General features: G+C 46.9%; 1 long non-coding RNA gene across 2 annotated transcripts in view; it reads left to right on the top strand.

The window, feature by feature from the left end:
* The window catches only part of LOC140458779 (uncharacterized), a 127,418-nt gene extending 111,803 nt beyond the window's left edge, over positions 1-15,615 (top strand). For both annotated transcript variants that reach the window (XR_011953695.1, XR_011953696.1), the window contains 2 exons: positions 9,824-9,951; positions 15,289-15,615. This is a non-coding gene — a long non-coding RNA (uncharacterized lncRNA). The remainder of the gene's footprint in view (positions 1-9,823; positions 9,952-15,288) is intronic.
* The last annotated feature ends 2,671 nt before the right edge of the window (positions 15,616-18,286 follow it).

The following is an 18,286-nucleotide window of genomic DNA, read 5'->3' as shown; positions in this document are numbered from 1 at the left end:
AAACTCCCCTCTCTTTAACTTTCTCAGGCCACACATCCCTCACTATCTGTGACCTACTCCTGTCGGAGAACCCTCCCTCTGTGAACTGCTCCAACTCTTCAACTCTCCATAATCTCCTGCAGCTCTTCCAGCCCTCCCTATCGACCAAACCTCTTCCAGTCCCTAAAACGCCATCAGTCTGTAGAGACCCTACCATCATCCCTATCTGTGTTATCCTCTCAGGTCCCTGCAACCCGATCTGTAGATCCCACTCCAATGCCTGTGCCTCTCCCGATCCTGTTCCTCATTAACAATGTCACATCCTCCCGTCACTATCACCCACCCCGTCAATGTAAGCTCCTCCTGTATCTCCAAACATTTACTCATCTCCATAACCTTCTCCAGCTCTTACCCCCCCATCTGTGTAAACATTACTCTCCACTCGAACCCTCCCTATCACAGGAACTTCCTCCTGTTTGTGCTATGCTTCCTTCTCTGTGAGACTGTCTCCAACCAATCTTGCTCCTCATTCTCTCAAAAAAGAATCCAGATTCCACAGTCTCCATGTTGAAATAACCCCCAGAACCTAAGCCTTCCTATCTCTATAAACATCTTCAGTCACGATGACCCTCCATAACTCTGTTTGTTCCGCCAGATGATACAAACATCTTTATCTTTGTAATCTGCTCAACTCCCTAAAACAGTCCCTGTCTGTGATCTAGCCCTGTCCTACAAACATCCTTATCCCTGTAAACTTCTCTATCCCTCCCAACTTTCCCAACTCCATGAACCCCTGTCAGTCCTACAGCTCTCCACATTTCTGTAACCTCCTGTGGGTCTATGGTCCTCCCTCCCTGTGAAACCACCTCCAGTCCCCCATCCCTCCCAATCTGGGTCCTCTGCTCCAGATCAGACCATTGCTGTCTCTGTAAACACCTCCACTCCTGACAACTCTTCCCATTTGTGTAACTTCTTTCAGACCCCATACTCTCCAGCTTCCTGAATCCTCTTCCTGCATTGCAACCAAAATCACATGTTTATGTAATATCCACCAGTGCTTACACCCCCCCCAACTCAGTAACCACTTACAGTCCTAACAAAGCACCTAAACTGTGAAACCTCTCATTTCCCTACAATCCTCCCTCCCTCCCTCCTCAAATGCCTTCATCACCATGAAACCTCACAATTACTGAAGCCTCCTTTTAGCATTGCAACCCTCCTAATGTCTGCAAAATCCTCCTGTCCTGATATCCCTCCCTGAGTCTGTAATCCCCACCACCCTCCAGTACCCTTCTGGGGAACATGGCAGAGGAGGGAAGATTTGTAAAGTCCGAGCCATGTTACGGAGGTAGAATTCTGGGAATTACAGATTTGGTCTAATGTTTGTGGTGTGCAGATTATTGGTGAGGACTCTAAAGAAAGGATTTTTGACAACTTGGAAAACCATAGTTACATTAGCCACAGTCAGTATGGGTTTGTGAGGGGTCAGGTCATGCCTCACAAACCTTATTGAATTCTTTGAGGATATGACAGAATACGTTGATGGCTCATTCAGAAAAGAAGGATGATTGGGATACAGGGAAATCTGTCTGTCTGGATGCAGGATTGGATGGCCCAGAGAAGACAGAGTATGGCGGCAGATGGACAGTTTTGAGCCTAGAGCTCAGTGACCAGTGGGGTTCTGTAACAATCGGCTCTGGGACTTTGCTGTTTGTGATTATTGTAAATGACTTGGATGTGGATGTTGGAGAATGGGTTAGTAAGTTTGCCAATCACACCAAGTTTAGTGGAGTGGTGAGGAATGTGGAGGGCTGTTGTAGGTTGCAATGGGACATTGACAGGACGCAGAGCTGGGCTGGAAGTGGCAGATGGAGTTCAATCTGGAAAAGTGTGAAGTGATTCATTCTGGAAGGTCGAATTTGAATACAGAATACAGGTGGAAAGGCAGAATACTTGGCATTGTGGAGGAACAGAGAGATCATGGGGTCCATGTCCAGAGATCCCTCAAAGTTGCCACGCACATTGATAGGGTTTTTTAAAAGTCAAGTGTTGTGTTGGCTTTCTTTAGCAAGGGGATCAATTTCAAGAGCCATGAGGTTTTACTTTATCTTTATCGCGACCTGGTGAGACCACACTTGGAATGTTGTGTTCAGTTCTTGTCCCATCTTTACAGGAAGGATGTACAAGTTTTAGAGAGCGTACATAGGAGATTTACCAGGATATTGCCTGGAATGGAGGGCATTTCTTATGGGGGAGCTGTGGCTTTTCTCATTGGAGTGAAGAAGGGGGCGGGGTGACTTGGTAGAGGTGAACAAGGTGATGAGAGGCACAGAGAGAGTGAATAGTCAGAGACTTTTTCTCCTGTGGCATGAATGGCTATTACAAGGCGGCATAATTTTAAGGTGATTGGAAGATGGATAAGAGGATAGAGATGGTAGGTGGTTGGATGGACTGCCAATGGTGGGAGTAAAATTGGACACATTCGGGACAGCGAATAGACTCTTGGACAGACACATGGATAGAGTAAAATGAAGGGTGTGTAGGTTAGTTTGATTTTACAGTTGGATAAAAGGTTGGCATAGCATCATGGCCGAAGGGTAATGGGCTGAACTGTTCTGTGTTCTGTGTTCTGTCTGGTAAACTGGGGAATAAGCTCAGATCAGTGTAAAAGGATAATGCATTCAGGAGGAGCTCGTGAACTGGATACAAAATTTGCTTGATGGTAGGAGACAGAGGGTGATGGGAGACATGTTGTTTTTCTGACTGGAGACATGTGACCAGCGGTGGAGTGGGTCCACTGTTGTTTGTCATTTGGATAAATGGTTTGGATGGGAATATTGGTTTCCTGGTAAGTCATTGTTTTCGGTGACACTGAAATTGGTGGTAAAGTGGTCAGTGAAGAAGGTTATCTATGATACAACAGGATGGACAGTACTGCTGGGAAAGTGGGCTGAAGAATAGCAGATGGAGTTTAATTAGATAAAGGTGAGGTGTTCCATTTTGGTGAAACAATCCAGGGTGGGACCTGTACAGTTAATGTTCGGGCCCTGGGTAGTGTTGTCAGTCAGAGACCCAGGGATGCAGGTACACAGTTCTTTGAATGTGGTGTCACAGGTAGACAGGCTGGTGAAGCAGGCGTTTGGGATGGTTACCTTCATTGGGGAGAGCATTAGGAGTAAGAGTTGGGATGTCATGTTGTATCTGTAAAAGATATTGGTGGGGCCACCATTAAAACATTGTTGACCAGGAGGAAGAACTTATCTCGTTCACTAACCTCCTTTAGGGATGGACATCAAATATTCTAACCTGGTCTGGCCGACATGTGACACCAGACCCACAGCAATATGGCTGACTCTGAGCTACCCTCTGGGTAATTAGCAGTTGGGTCAAAGAATGTTTGTCCAGGCAGTGACACCCACATCTCATGAATGAATAAATAAAAATAAATATGTCCCTCCCTACCTCTGCAAATCCCTCCAGCTACAGCAATCCGTACTGGCTTTGTAACACCGTTCCAACCCTGACCACTCGCAGTAACACTCTCACCACCTCCAGCACCTTTACCTCTCCCTGTTCCTATTGTGTCAATAAACCCTGACCATGGTTCCCCTTCCCACTGCCCTCCTCCTGCTAGCATACCCTTTGCAATCTATTTAACATCTACTCCTGAAACACACTCTCACTTTAGAATTTTAAGTACTTTGTGGTGATCTTCTCAGCCTCATAATCTAGTATGATCCCTTTTGTCCTGAGTGAGGGCCCAGTGGGGATTTCTTGCTGAGGTTTATACTGTTTCAATGGAATGTCCTTCTGTTGAGTGTTTTACACTGTTCCTTCAAATGTTTTCTGCTGTCCATTTACAGATACATGTCTCAGTCTGTTTAGCCTGTTTACCTTGGTCAGTTCTCCTCTCACACGCATGTAATTGGCTATTTTTGTTTCTAGTTGTAGCTTGTCCTTTCTGTGAATCACTTTAAAACTTTATATTTCTTTAAACTGCACTTTATCACAATTTCCCGAAGGATCTCTCCAGGTGACATTACTCATTCACTAAGTTTCATCACACGATCGCTCTGCGATAGTTACGTCCCTTAACAGTTGCACAATTCGTTTTTCAAAGAAACACTGAAAAAAAATTAACCGAACTCCTTTTCCATTATCAATGTTGACCGTGTGTTGTCCCAGATTATACGAATATTGAAGTTTTCCAAAATTATCACAATGCCTTTGTTAAAAAATTCCAACGAGTCCCTGTGTAATGCAATGATGAGCAATGGCATACTGTTCAGTGGCTAAAACTGTTCTGCTGCTTGTGTCCTTGGCAAGTAGTAATTACATTCAGACTGACTCTACTTCATGATATGCAGCCAAATGCTTTCTCTGTAATGACTTTGTTATCCATTATTTTTAGTGTTACCCATTTTTCCTGAGTTTTCGCAAGATTGTGAACCATTGAATATTTTTGTTCACCCTGTATCCATGTCTCCCTGGTGTCTAAATCTCTTTTATCTCCATGTCACAAATCCATCGACCTTATTACAGTGACGTTGTCCATTAAAAAAAACATAACTTACTCTTTCCCACAATTTTCTGTCACAAACCTTTTTGCTGATGTACAGTTTTAGTTAAACTCTGTCCCATCCTGTTCCTCTCTGCTTGTCTTCAGCCACATCCCTTTGCTGTTCCGTTGCTTCGCCTTTTCCCTTTAGATTGGGAAAGCTCCTTTCACCTGAACCCTGTCCCAGCATCCTCTCTGTCAGTTTAAAGCCCTGTTCATAAACCTACTGACATGATCAGCAGGACCCTGGTCCCAGCACGGTTCCTGTGGGACCATCCTAATGGATTATTTATTAAATCAGGTATGGGATGTGGGTGTCTCTGGCTGACCAGCCTTTCTTGCCCAGTCCTAGCTGCCCTTGAACTGAGTAACTTGCTTGGCCTTTGAAGATGGTAATTGGGAGGCAAATACTTTGCTGTGGCTATGTAGTGCAGACCACGTGAGGGTGGACAGATATCCTTCTCTGAATGACATAGCAGCCTGGGATACATTTCCCTGGGCACTGGGGATTTATCCACCTTTATGCCTGTGAAAACATTTAATACCTCCTCCTTATTGATCTTAACATGTTCTGGGACCTCAGCATCCCAACTGAAATCCCCGGCTACGATGCCTTTCTCCTGTGTGAATACAGGTGGGAAGTATTCATTGAAGACCTCACCTGCTTCCTCTGGCTCCATGCACAGATTGTCCCTTTGGTTTCTCACAGGCCTTCCTCTTTCCCTGGGAATCCTCTGACTCTCACGATGCTGATAAAACACCTGTGGCTTTTCCGCAATTGTATCTGCCAAATATATTTCATGACCATTGTTTGTCCCTCATTTTCCACAATCCCCTTGCACTCTCTATACTTGTGAAGGGCTTCACCTGATTTTATTGCACTGTATTTTCTTTATCAAACTTCCGGTATTCACTTGATCAGTTTTCCCTGGACTTGCTGCCTTTACTATTCACTCTTCAAGGAGCACACTGGCCCTGCGTTCTCACTGCATCACTTTAAAATTCTCCACTTTCCTAACATGGACCCAACTGTAGGGAGTTCCTCCCTGTCTCTGTTTGCCGGATCCTCTGTAATGATCGTGATACTGATAGGAGGCTCAGTTGTGAGGGGGACAGACAGGAGACTGTGTGGCTCCAGAGGAGACCCCAGGATGGTGTGCTGCCTCCCAGGTACCAGGGTCAAGGATGTCTCTGAGTCGTTATTGAACATTATGAAGGGGGAGGGTGAACATCCAGAGGTCATTGTGCTCATCGGTCCACATGACAGGGGTAGACAAAGGGATGGGGTCCTGTGAAATGAGTACAGGGAGTCAGGTGAGAAGTTAAAAAAGCAGGATATTGACCTTAATGATCTCCAGATTACTCCCAGTGCCAAGTGCCAATGAGGATAGAAACAGAAAGGTCGGCCGGATGGATGTGTGGCTGAGGAGCTGGTATAGTGGGCAGGGTTTTCAGTTCATGGGTCATTGGGATCTCTTCTGGGGTAGAGGGGACCTGTACAAAGGGGATGGTTTGCAGTTGAAGCAAAGGGGCACAAGTATCCCAGGGAGGAGATTTGCTAGTGTTACCCGGGAGGATTTAAACTAGTTTGGCAGGGAGTTGAGACTCTGAGTGAGGAGAGGGACCATCGAAAAGTCAGGGGAAATACATCAGCCATCAAGAGCAAGTTACCTATTCAGGATATCCAGGGGCACAGTCGAGGGAGGGAGAAGACTTCTGGTTTAAAGGGCATTTATTTCAACACACGAGGCCTGACTGGTAAGGCAGACGAGCTCAGAGCATGGATTGTCTCTGGAGGACTGGGATAGTATAGCCATAACAGAATCATGGCTGAGAGAAGGGCAGGACTGTCAGCTCAGTGTTCCAGGATACAGAAACTACAGGCGTGACAGAAGGGCAAGTAAGTGAGGAGGGGGAGTTGTCCTTTTGATTCGGAAGGACATGACACCTGTGTATCGAGACAATTCCGTTAAGCAGTCATCAAATGAGGCCATAAATTTAAAAGTTAGAAACAAAAAGGGGATGGTCAGTCTGCTGGGATCGTGTTCTAGACCCTCAAATAGCCAGCGGGTACGAGAGGAGCAAATGTGTAGTGAGTTTGCAGGTACCTATACAAATAATAGAGTAGTATTGGATGGAGATTTTAACTGTCCCTGGATTGACTGGGTCACCCAGAGTGTAAAAGGCCCGGACTGGGTGGCATTTGTAAAATGTGTCCAAGAAAGTTTCCTAAACCAAGACGTAGAGGGCTCTATGCTACTCAGGGGGGTGCAACACTGGACCTCTCCTCAGAAATCCAGGTCAGGCAAGTGACTGAAGTACCAGTCGGAGAGCACATTGCATCCAGTCACCACAACGGTCTTTGTTTTAACATAGTTGTGGAAAAAGATCAGGCAGGTTGACAGATTTAGGTCTTATACTGGAACTGGGCCAATATTGGGACCATTCAGCAAGATCGAGCAGGGGTTGATTGGGTGAAGGTAAAAATCACACGACACTAGGGTATCGTCCAGATGGTTTACAGAGGAACCTCGATTATCTGAACGAGATGGGCGGGCACTATTTCATTTGGATAATTGATTATTCGGTTAATCGATTCAATACCTTTCCTCTGGGGCTCGGAGTTTTCAGTCCAGTCTGCTCCCTGTTCAGGTGACTAGGCAGCAGCAAGCCATGAGTGAGCCCCCACACCCTGTCAGACACCCAAAAACACACCCCGCTCACCTCCAAACCCATCCAACACCGCCCCCACCTGCCTCTCAACGTCACCCCCCAAACTGACCCAACAGCGAATCCTGCCCCCAAAAGTGTCCGACACCACCATCCACTCGCCGCCTGCCCCCACCTCCCAGACACATCCTACATCACCCTCAGCCCGTCCCCAAACCCGTTCAACACCGCCCCCCCACCCGCCACACCCACCGTCCAATCCATGTCCACGCCCATGCCCCCGTGAGTGTTACCTCGGTAAGCGGATAGTGAAGAAGGTGTTTGGTATTCTTTCCTTTATTGGTCACAGCATTGATTATAGGAGTTCGGAGGTCATGTTGCAGCTGTACAGCTCACTGTTTAGGGCACTTTTGGAATATTTCAAGCAGTTCTGATCTTTTTCCTATTGGAAGGATGTTGTGAAACTTGAAAGTGTTTAGAAAAGCTTTACAAGGATGTTGCCAGGATTGGAGGATTTGAGCAATCGGGAGAGGCTGAAACTACTGAGACTGTTTTCCCTGGAGTGTCAGAGGCTAAGGGGTGACATTCCTGAGGTTTATAAAATCATGAGGGGCATGGATAGGATAAACAGACAAGGTGTTTTCCCTGGGGTAGTGGAGACCAGAAATGGAGGGCGTAGGTTTAGGGTGAGAGATGGAAGATTTAAAAGGGACCTAAGGGGCAACCTTTTCACGCAGAGTGAGGTTATGTAGGGAATGTACTGCCAGAGGAAGTGGTGGAGGCTGGTTCAATTGCAGCATTCAAAAAGCATCTGGATTGGTATATGAATAAAACCGGTTTATTGGGATATGGGCCAAGTGCTGGCAGATGGGACGAGATTAGGACGTGGACGAGTTGGACTGAAGGGTCCGTTTATGTGCTGTACATCTCTAGGTCTCTCTGGCTCTAAATGTTTTCCACTGTTCATTTACAGCCTGACATTTCAGTCTGTTTCCCCTGTTTACCTTGGTCAGTTCTCTCTCAAAATCATATAATGGTCTTTGTTAGTGATGCTCGGGTGTGCTTTATGGTCACTTTAAAATGTTGTAATCTGTTTGAATTCCAGTATAATTTCTTGGAGGATCTCGATGTGATATTACTCATTCACTTAGCTTCATCACCCAATGGTCGATCTGAGATAGTTACATCCCTAGCTATTTGCACAATGTGTTATTCGAGGCAATACTGACAAAATCATTCAAGGAGGATCTCGGATAATATCACTCTTGCCAATGTGTCTGTCCCAGATTATACAAAGATTGAAGTCTCCAAAAATTATCACACCACCTTTGCTGCAATTTCTAATGAATTTCTGTTTAATGCAGGGATGAGCAATGAAATACTGCAAGGCAGCATACAAACTGTTTTCCTGCTTGTGTTTTTGACATAGCACCCAGAATTTGCATTCAGGCTGATTCAGCTGCATAATCTGAGGCCAAATGCTTTCTCTGTAATGCCTTTGTTATCCATTAGTGTCAGGGTTCCCATCTTGTTTTTCCATTCTCCCTGAGATCCTGGAAGGTTGTTTACTGTTGAATATTTATGTTCCATCTTTTGTTCACCCTGTAATCACGTCTGTCTGGTGACTAAGTCTCATTTATCTCTGTGTCCCAAGTCTATTACCTTATTGTAGATACCTTGTCCATTCCAAATCAAAACAACATTATAATTTACTCTTCCCCACGATGTCCTGTCACAAACCGATTCATCAATGTACAGTTTTAGTTAAACTCTGTCCCTTCCTGTTCCTTTCTGCTTGTCTTCAGCCACATTCCCATGCTGTTCCGAGGCTTCACATTTTCTCTTTGGATTTGGAAAGCTCCTTTCATCTGAACTATGTCCCTGCATCCTCTCTGTCAGTTTAAAGTCCTGTCCATAAACCTACCGACATGATCGGACAGGACACTGCTCCCAGCAGTGTTGATTTTAAATCACTCATGGGATGTTGCTGTCTCTGGCTGGCCAGCATCGCATGCCCACCCTGACCAGCCTTAGAGCTGAGTGACTTGTCAGATCATTACAGTGGGCATTTGAGCGTCAATCCCATTGCCCTGGGTCTGGATTCATATGTAGGCCAGACTGGCAGCCTAGAACAGATTTGCTTACTGAAAGGGTATTATTAAGTGGTTAGATGGGTATCCCTGCCTCTGGCATTAAATTAGGAAAGGATATCTGGTCAGCGTTAAATTCTGGATGAACAGTCTAGTGAGAGTAACACGAAGCCATTGCCTGGTCCACTGAGAGCTCCCTCATCCCTGAGTACTGATCCCAGTGCACCTTCTTCCTGACCGTGATTTGATCCTGATACCTTCCTGCACTCTGATGATATCACACATTCTCTCTCCATGTGGTATCCCTCACTGTGAGGGTCTAATTGATGCCAGTGACTGCACCTTTTGCAGTTACTCCAGATCCTGAGCCAACAGAATTCTCCACTCCAGGGAGATGAGGCAACACAGACCAGGGATGGAGACTGGGATTTTCCTGATCTCTGAGGAACTTAGTGCCATTCTCCCTGTGTAACCCTCACTGCATCAGTCTCATTTCCCATTCTGTCTGTTTCTCTATCTCCTGTAGATATTCAGGATGCTCCTGACTCAACAGAATTCCCAATTCCTGTCTCGTCCATCACCACACTGAAGACAGTTGGTCAGCCAGAGAGATGGAGAGTGAGATCTGGAGCCTTCAGTAAATCCTGCAGCGAGGTAAGATCACTCACAGTGAACAGAGCAGAGTGGATTTAAGGGATCGAACTTTGGTCCAGAAGACATGGCACAGATACAGTGTTGAAGGGTAAACATAGAGTATGATGGTCCCAGGCTTGTTAATTTTCATCTCTGCTGTACTGAGCCTTTCTATGTCAATATAGTAAGTTGACAGTTATCAATGCAGGCCTGTGCTGTCTTAGTGAGGATCAGTTCAACAGAGGGGAAAGCAGGCCTCCCTCAAGGAGATGGTATTGAAACCTGGGATCTTTCTGTTCTATATTCCCTCCTCACGCTGTCTCTTGTCATGTGATAGAGTCATACAGCAAGGAAACATGCCTTTCGGTCTAACTTGTTTGTGCCAATCTCTTGAATGCTTGTAATTCCCAGAAACTTTCCTATTTCTGTAACCTCCACCCCTCCCAAATTCCCGCTGTATATTTGAAACCTACTCCGATGCTGACGACTCTCCCTGTATGTAAATTGCTCCAATGTCGATAACATACCCAATCTCAATAATATCATCCTGCATTCAGTGCAATAATTCCTCTTTCTGTAGTTTTGCACAATACTTACAGTGCCCCTCTCTCTGTAAAATCCTCCAGCCTGGAGCAAAATACCCACCTGTGTACTTTCCACAAGCCCCAAGAAAACATGATATCACTGTAACCTTCTGCAGGTCCAATCACACTCCTGCCTCCTGGCCTATAGCACCACACGACCACAGTAACCTTCTCCCAACCCTACCGACCTCCTTACCGATATGAACACCTCCAGACCCTCTTCAAGCCACAGCAGCACTCCACATCTCTGTTTGCTCGTCCACTTCCTACAGTCCTCCCAGCACCTCAAACACTCTCTGTTTGTGTAATTCTGCAATTTGGGGCAGCACGGTGGCTCAGTGGTGAGCGATGGTGCCTCACACTGCCAGGGACCCAGGTTCGATTCCAGCGTTCGGTGAATGTCTGTTTGTGTGGAGTTTGCACCTTCTCCCTGTGTCTGCGTGGGTTTCCTCCAGATGTTCCAGTTTCCTCCCACAGTCCAAAGATGTGCAGTTCAGGTGAATTGGCCATGCTAAATTGTCCATAGTGTTAGGTGCATTGTCAGAGAGAAATGGGTCTGGGTGGATTACTCTTTGTCGAGTTGGTGTGGACTTGTTGGGCCGAAGTACCTGTTCTCATGCTGTAGGGAATCTAATCCAAACTCTGTCCCTAAATATATCCATCTATCCATAATCAGCCCCAACCCCTTCAAACCTCTGAATCTCTGTGAACTCCCACAACTCCAACATCCCTCCTTAACTGTGTAACCTTTTCCATTCCTGAAACACTCTGAAAATGTGGACATCCTACAAACCTCCCTATCTGCGTAATCCTCTCAGGACCCTGTAAAACCACCGATCTGTGGAACCAGCTCCAATGCTTGTGACTCTCCCGATCAGTTTCTACAAGACTTACTATCTCTGTAACATTCTCCCGTCACTATCACCAGCCCTGTCAATGTAAACTCCTCCGGTCTCCCCACCAATCTAATAATCTCCATAACCTTCTCCAGCTCTTTCATCCCTATCTGTGTAAACGTTACACTCCCCTACAACCATCCCTAAAGCAGAAACCTCCTCCAGTGTCTGCAATACTCCCTATCTGTGTTTGTGTCCCCAGGATCTATTGCTGTTCCTGTCTCTGTAAGCTCTAACAGATTGTACAGCTTGCCGGACAATATTCTTTCCAGAACCTCAGCATCTGACATCATTAACTGACATAATTAAAGTCTTCATTAACTACAGCCTTCCATATCTCTGTTCGTTACTCAATTCTACACAACTCTCTTAATCTCTGTAAGTAGCACAATTCTATAAAATACCCCATGCCTGCATAAACTGACCCAATCCGACAGTGAGAAGCCTCACTGACCTTTTGATCACCTGTTGTCCCTTCAGATCTCCCTGTATCTTCCCTGACTTCATTGAATACAGCCCATCTCATGTTATAACTCCTCTAACTCATATGTTCCTCCCCATCTCTGTGATATTCTTCAGTTACTGCAATTCTCATTCTTTATCTCCAGAGCTTCCAATCCCCCGATCGATGTAAGGATATTGATCCCTTGCAGCATGTTTAACACCTGTAGCAGCCTCCAACTCCTCAACGCATCCTGTCGCAGTAACCTCCTCAAATACTACAGCTCACCGTCTTTGTAATATCTTCCAGTATCTGCAACCCTCTTGATTTTTGTAACCCACTCCAGAACAGCACTCCACATCTCTGTGTAACTGATGGGAATGCTGTAAACCTGCCTTCAGTCCTCAGTAACTCTCTGAACTTCTGCAGCCCTACAACTCTCAGTATCTCTGGCTCCTCCAATCCCTATATTTCTCCCTGGCTGTGTGAACTGATCCAGCCCCTTCACTCTCCCTATCTCACTCACTTCTGCAGCTCCATCTGTTGCCTCTGTCACTGTAATTCGAGCACCAAGAATCCTCCCAGTCTCTATAAACTCCTGCAGCTCCAACTATCACCCCTATCTGTGTACTCTCCAGTCCCTCCAATCCTCCCTTTCTCTATAAACTCCTGTAGCTCCAAATACCACCCCATCTGTCTACTCTCCAGTGCCTATAACACTCCCTTTCTCTAAAACCTTCTGTAGCTCCAACTACTACTGTGTAATCTCTAGTCCCTATATTCCTCCCGATCTCTGTAAATCCTTCAGAATTGATAATCCTGTAACTCCACTTGACATCTTTCAGCCCAACAACCACCTGATCTCTAACCACCAACAGTGATCTCAAACCACCAAACTCTGTAACATCCTCCAGTCTCTACAGCCCAGCTTTTCTGTTAACTTCTCTAGTAACTGTATTCCCCTTCATCTCCAGTTACAGATTCTTGCTCAGTGAAACAATGTCTCGGTACCGAATCTGTCAGAACACAAGAATCTTTGGTGTATCAATAAATTTGCCTCATTTTCTAAATGTTAACAATTGCAAGTTCAACCTTCTCCACCTCTTCTCATAAATATCCCTCCATTTTGAAGACCAGCCTGGTGAACCTTCTCTGGGCTGCCTCCAATGCAAGGGCATTTTCCCTCCAGATAGGGGACCAAACCTCTTCACAGTATTCTCAGTGTGGGCTGACTGGAGTCCTCTATATTTAGTACAAGCCTTCCCTATTTTTATTCTCCATTCCCTTTGAAATCAATGCCAGCATTCCATTTACCTTCTCAATGTCCTGCTGACCCTGTATGCTACCTTTCTGAGATTTATACACCAGGATTCCCACGTTACACCATAGCGTAGCTTTCTGCAGTTGATCTGAAACCAAGAGCTGACAGCAATAATCACGAAAGTGCTGGAATGTATGTTAAACGATATGCCAGAAATACTAACTGCACACTTAGAAACTTACGGAATAAGCGCAGTCCATAAGACCATCATATATAGGGGTAGAATTAGACCATGCAATCCATCAGGTCTATTCCACTATTCTATTGTGTATGAATTGTTTCTCAACCCCATTCTCTCACTCCTTGTAACCCTTGATCTCCTTATTCACCCAGAACCTGCTTATCTCTAAGTAAGATACACTGAATCACTTCGCATCCACAGCCCCATGAGGCAGTGAGTTCCACAGATCCATCACGCTCTGGCTGAATAAATTCCTCCACATCTCTGTTGTAAAGGGTCATCCCTTCACTCTGAAGCTGTGCCCTTGGCGCCGAGTCTCTCCTGCTCGTAGAAACATCTTGCCCACACTATCCAGGCCCCTCAGTATTCTGTAAGTTTGAATGAGACTGCCGCCGCCTCTGAAACTTCATCAAGTGAAGACCCAGAGACTTCACCTGCTCCTCATATGACACGAATTTCATCCCTGAAATCTTTCTTGGAAACCCATTTGTCATACCCTTTCACATCCTTTGTTCAGACTCTGAATGAATAACGTGTTGAGTGTAGTCCCAACACTGACCCCTGCGGAGCTCCCCCATCACCCGATCCCATCGTGAAAAAGACCCCTTCCTTCACACTCTCTGCCTTATGCCAACCAGACAAATCCTCTCTCCATGTTCAACAAGTTGTTGTGAAACAGAAATTTCATTTCACACCCACTGCTGGATTTATTTTTCTGTCTGGCTGTAAACAGCAGAGTTTCCCCATTACCTTCCCATCTGTAATTCCCTGGAGAAGGTGGTGGGGAGTTGCCTTCCTGACCCATTGCAGCCCTTTGGGTGTAGGGACAGACTCAGTGCTGGGAGGATGGAGCGTGCCTTGGAGGGCACCTTGGAAATGTTGGTGTTCCTCTGCACCTGGAGTTCCTCTCCTTCCAGGGTATAATGGTTCCGGGTTTGTAAAGTGCTGTTGAAAGGGCCTTCCTGAGTGACCTCAGTGCTACTTGTAGATCTTTTATTCCTTCATTCATTGTTGAACATGAGCTTTGCTGGCTAGGCCAGCATTTATTATTGATTTGGAGTTGTCCCTGAGAAGGTGGTAGTGAGCTGTCTTCCTGAGCCCCTGCACCAGCCGTTGGAACTGCTGTTATCCATGTAACCTCCAGCAGGCTCTACAACACTCCTCATGTCTCTAATGCACACAGACAATGCAGCTCTCCCTTTTATATCTGACATCCTCCCCGACTTATAACTCTTATAGTTCCTCACACTATCGCACCTCTTCCATTCCCATCTGTGTTAGAGGTCACTAAAATTTCTTTATTCTTGTTTAAATTTCTGATCACCTAAAATCTCTCCCCTTTTATATTTGTAACCCCTTCAGTTTCTGTAACTCTCCATATAAGTGTAATCAATGACAGCACAAGTTCCCTTCCTTAAATCTCTATAATTACGATGGTTGCGTGTGGTAAATTGGAACTTTTCATCCTCCTTATCCATCTCGGGACTTCCAGCCCCCACAATCCCACTATTTGGAACGCTCCCATTCTCTGCACCTCCTCATGTCCTGAGGGTCCTTGAACACTACCAGTGCTCCAAAAATTTATATTCCCCTCATGTACTGCTAGTCTTCTAATTCGGTAATATCCAACAGTATCCAGTACCATACAACACTTGCTGGCTCTCAATTTGTATTTGTTGAAGTCTACACATCTCTGTGAGCAGCTCAGAAAAAACACTTTTGACTCTACATACCTCCGTCATGAACAAGCTACTATCTCTATTTCCTTTGCCTTCTTCAGTGTCTGCAACTCTCACTGTATCTTCCAATGACCTGCTTTCGACACTGCAGGTCTGCCTAGCTCCCCAGATAACCTGCTGCATCCCATATAGCTCGCTCAATCACTGTAACACCCTCTGCTCTGTCTAATCCTCCTCTTTCCCACTGTCTTCCAGGCACAACCGCGATTCTGTAAGGCAGCAGTGCGGAATGGGATGTTGTAAATCTTAGATGAGGCTGAGGCCTATCATTACCTGGGAGTCACAAAGGGAGAGAACCTGAGAGAGAGCAGCGCAAAGCGGGAGAATATTGATCAGTAGCGAGGATCGAGGTCGACTAGGACTTGGAGTTGGAGAAGCAGCAGAGCAGGAGGCTCGATATCAGCACCGAGTCACAGAAGGAGTGACCGTGTGACGGAGCAACTTGGAGCAGGAGCATGAGGCTCACTCACACCTGGGAGTTACAGAGGCAGCAAAGTGGGAGGATAGAAATCAGCACTGAAGATCATGGCCTTATCGTCCCTGGGAGTCACAGAGATGGTGACCCTGTGAGGGAGCAGAGTGGAGTGGGAGCTGGAGGATTACACGTACCTGGGAGTCACAGAGACGGTGACCCTGTGAGGGAGCAGAGTGGAGTGGGAGCTGGAGGATTACACGTACCTGGGAGTTACAGAGACGGTGACCCTGTGAGGGAACAGAGTGGAGTGGGAGCTGGAGGATTACACGTACCTGGGAGTCACAGAGACGGTGACCCTGTGAGGGAACAGAGTGGAGTGGGAGCTGGAGGATTACACGTACCTGGGAGTCACAGAGACGGTGACCCTGTGAGGGAGCAGAGTGGAGTGGGAGCTGGAGGATTACACGTACCTGGGAGTCACAGAGACGGTGACCCAGTGAGGGAGCAGAGTGGAGTGGGAGCTGGAGGATTACACGTACCTGGGAGTCACAGAGACGGTGACCCAGTGAGGGAGCAGAGTGGAGTGGGAGCTGGAGGATTACACGTACCTGGCAGTCACAGAGACGGTGACCCTGTGAGGGAGCAGAGTGGAGTGGGAGCTGGAGGATTACACGTACCTGGGAGTGACAGAGACAGTGACCCTGTGAGGGAGCAGAGTGGAGTGGGAGCTGGAGGATTACACGTACCTGGGAGTCACAGAGACGGTGACCCTGTGAGGGAGCAGAGTGGAGTGGGAGCTGGAGGATTACACGTACCTGGCAGTCACAGAGACGGTGACCCTGTGCGGGAGCAGAGTGGAGTCGGAGCTGGAGGATTACACATACCTGGGAGTCACAGAGACGGTGACCCTGTGAGCGAACAGGGTAGAGTGGGAGCTGGAGGATTACACGTACCTGGGAGTCACAGAGACGGTGACCCTGTGAGGGAGCAGAGTGGAGTGAGAGCTGGAGGATTACACATCCCTGGGAGTGACAGAGACAGTGACCCTGTGAGGGAGCAGAGTGGAGTGGGAGCTGGAGGATTACACGTACCTGGGAGTCACAGAGACGGTGACCCAGTGAGGGAGCAGAGTGCAGTATGAGCTGGAGGATTACACGGACCTGGGAGTCACAGAGACAGTGACCCTGTGAGGGAGCAGAGTGGAGTGGGAGCTGGAGGATTACACGTACCTGGGAGTCACAGAGACGGTGACCCAGTGAGGGAGCAGAGTGGAGTGGGAGCTGGAGGATTACACGTACCTGGCAGTCACAGAGACGGTGACCCTGTGCGGGAGCAGAGTGGAGTCGGAGCTGGAGGATTACACATACCTGGGAGTCACAGAGACGGTGACCCTGTGAGCGAACAGGGTAGAGTGGGAGCTGGAGGATTACACGTACCTGGGAGTCACAGAGACGGTGACCCTGTGAGGGAGCAGAGTGGAGTGAGAGCTGGAGGATTACACATCCCTGGGAGTGACAGAGACAGTGACCCTGTGAGGGAGCAGAGTGGAGTGGGAGCTGGAGGATTACACGTACCTGGGAGTCACAGAGACGGTGACCCAGTGAGGGAGCAGAGTGGAGTGGGAGCTGGAGGATTACACGGACCTGGGAGTCACAGAGACAGTGACCCTGTGAGGGAGCAGAGTGGAGTGGGAGCTGGAGGATTACACATACCTGGGAGTTACAGAGACGGTGACCCTGTGAGGGAACAGAGTGGAGTGGGAGCTGGAGGATTACACGTACCTGGGAGTCACAGAGACAGTGACCCTGTGAGGGAGCAGAGTGGAGTGGGAGCTGGAGGATTACACGTACCTGGGAGTCACACAGATAACTTTCTGCTGCTGGGACGGGCCTGCACTGAGTGTGGAAGAAGTACAAGAGCCTTCACAGAAAAGGCTGTAAATTCATTGGCAGATAATACACCGTTATTAGGGACTGTCAGTAAATTGATAGAAGTTAGCAAATTTATTTTTTCAACTTCTGAAATAAGGGTTGAACTCAGGAAATAAGAGGGAGAAGTGAAATTCTGAGCCAATATATATATTACCCTCAGTAAGCCACAGTTGAATAAGGGAGTTAATCATGTTGTTTTTTCCCTGATGTTAATTTAATTGTAAGTAATTAATTAAGTTACTCTAGACAGGTTGCATTTTAAGACATGACAGGACATGTTTGTTCGATGGAAAATATGTTCTGTTATGTTGTGAAGTCATAGCCCCTGCTCGTGTCCTAGATGAACACTGGGTCTTGGAGCTCAGATAGTAACTGGAGACTCTATGGGACATTGTGATGCTGAGAGTTAGGTGAATAGCTCACACAGAGAGCAGATCACCCTGCAGACATGACAGCCAAGAAGAAGAAAGGGAATAAGGGACTAGACAATCGAAGAGAAACATTCAGGGAATGGATGGATATCCTGATATCTCCCTCCCAATTCAGTTTCCTGGTTTGGAAGCTGATGAAGGTGTGAGCTGTTCAGGGGAGGTCAGTCGGAGCCATGTCTGCGGCACCACAAGCAGGCTGACTGTGCAGGAGGGGAGGGAAAAGGAAGGAGGATCAATAGGCACAGGGGAGTCAGGAAATTGAAGAAGGTGTCAGTGTTTCTGTAATTCCAGGATAGTGGGGTTAAGAATATAACGGTGTCTGCAGGACATTCATCTGGGGGACAGTGAGCAGTCAAATGTCATGTCCCTTTTGGTAGGAATGACCTGGGTAGGAAGGGTGAAGCGGTCTGGGAATC

The sequence above is a fragment of the Chiloscyllium punctatum genome, chromosome 34 (genome assembly GCF_047496795.1).
Source record: "Chiloscyllium punctatum isolate Juve2018m chromosome 34, sChiPun1.3, whole genome shotgun sequence".
In the NCBI taxonomy this organism is placed as follows: Eukaryota; Metazoa; Chordata; class Chondrichthyes; order Orectolobiformes; family Hemiscylliidae; genus Chiloscyllium; species Chiloscyllium punctatum.
Note: the sequence above shows the minus strand (reverse complement) of the source record. Positions and strands in the feature narration are given on the sequence as shown.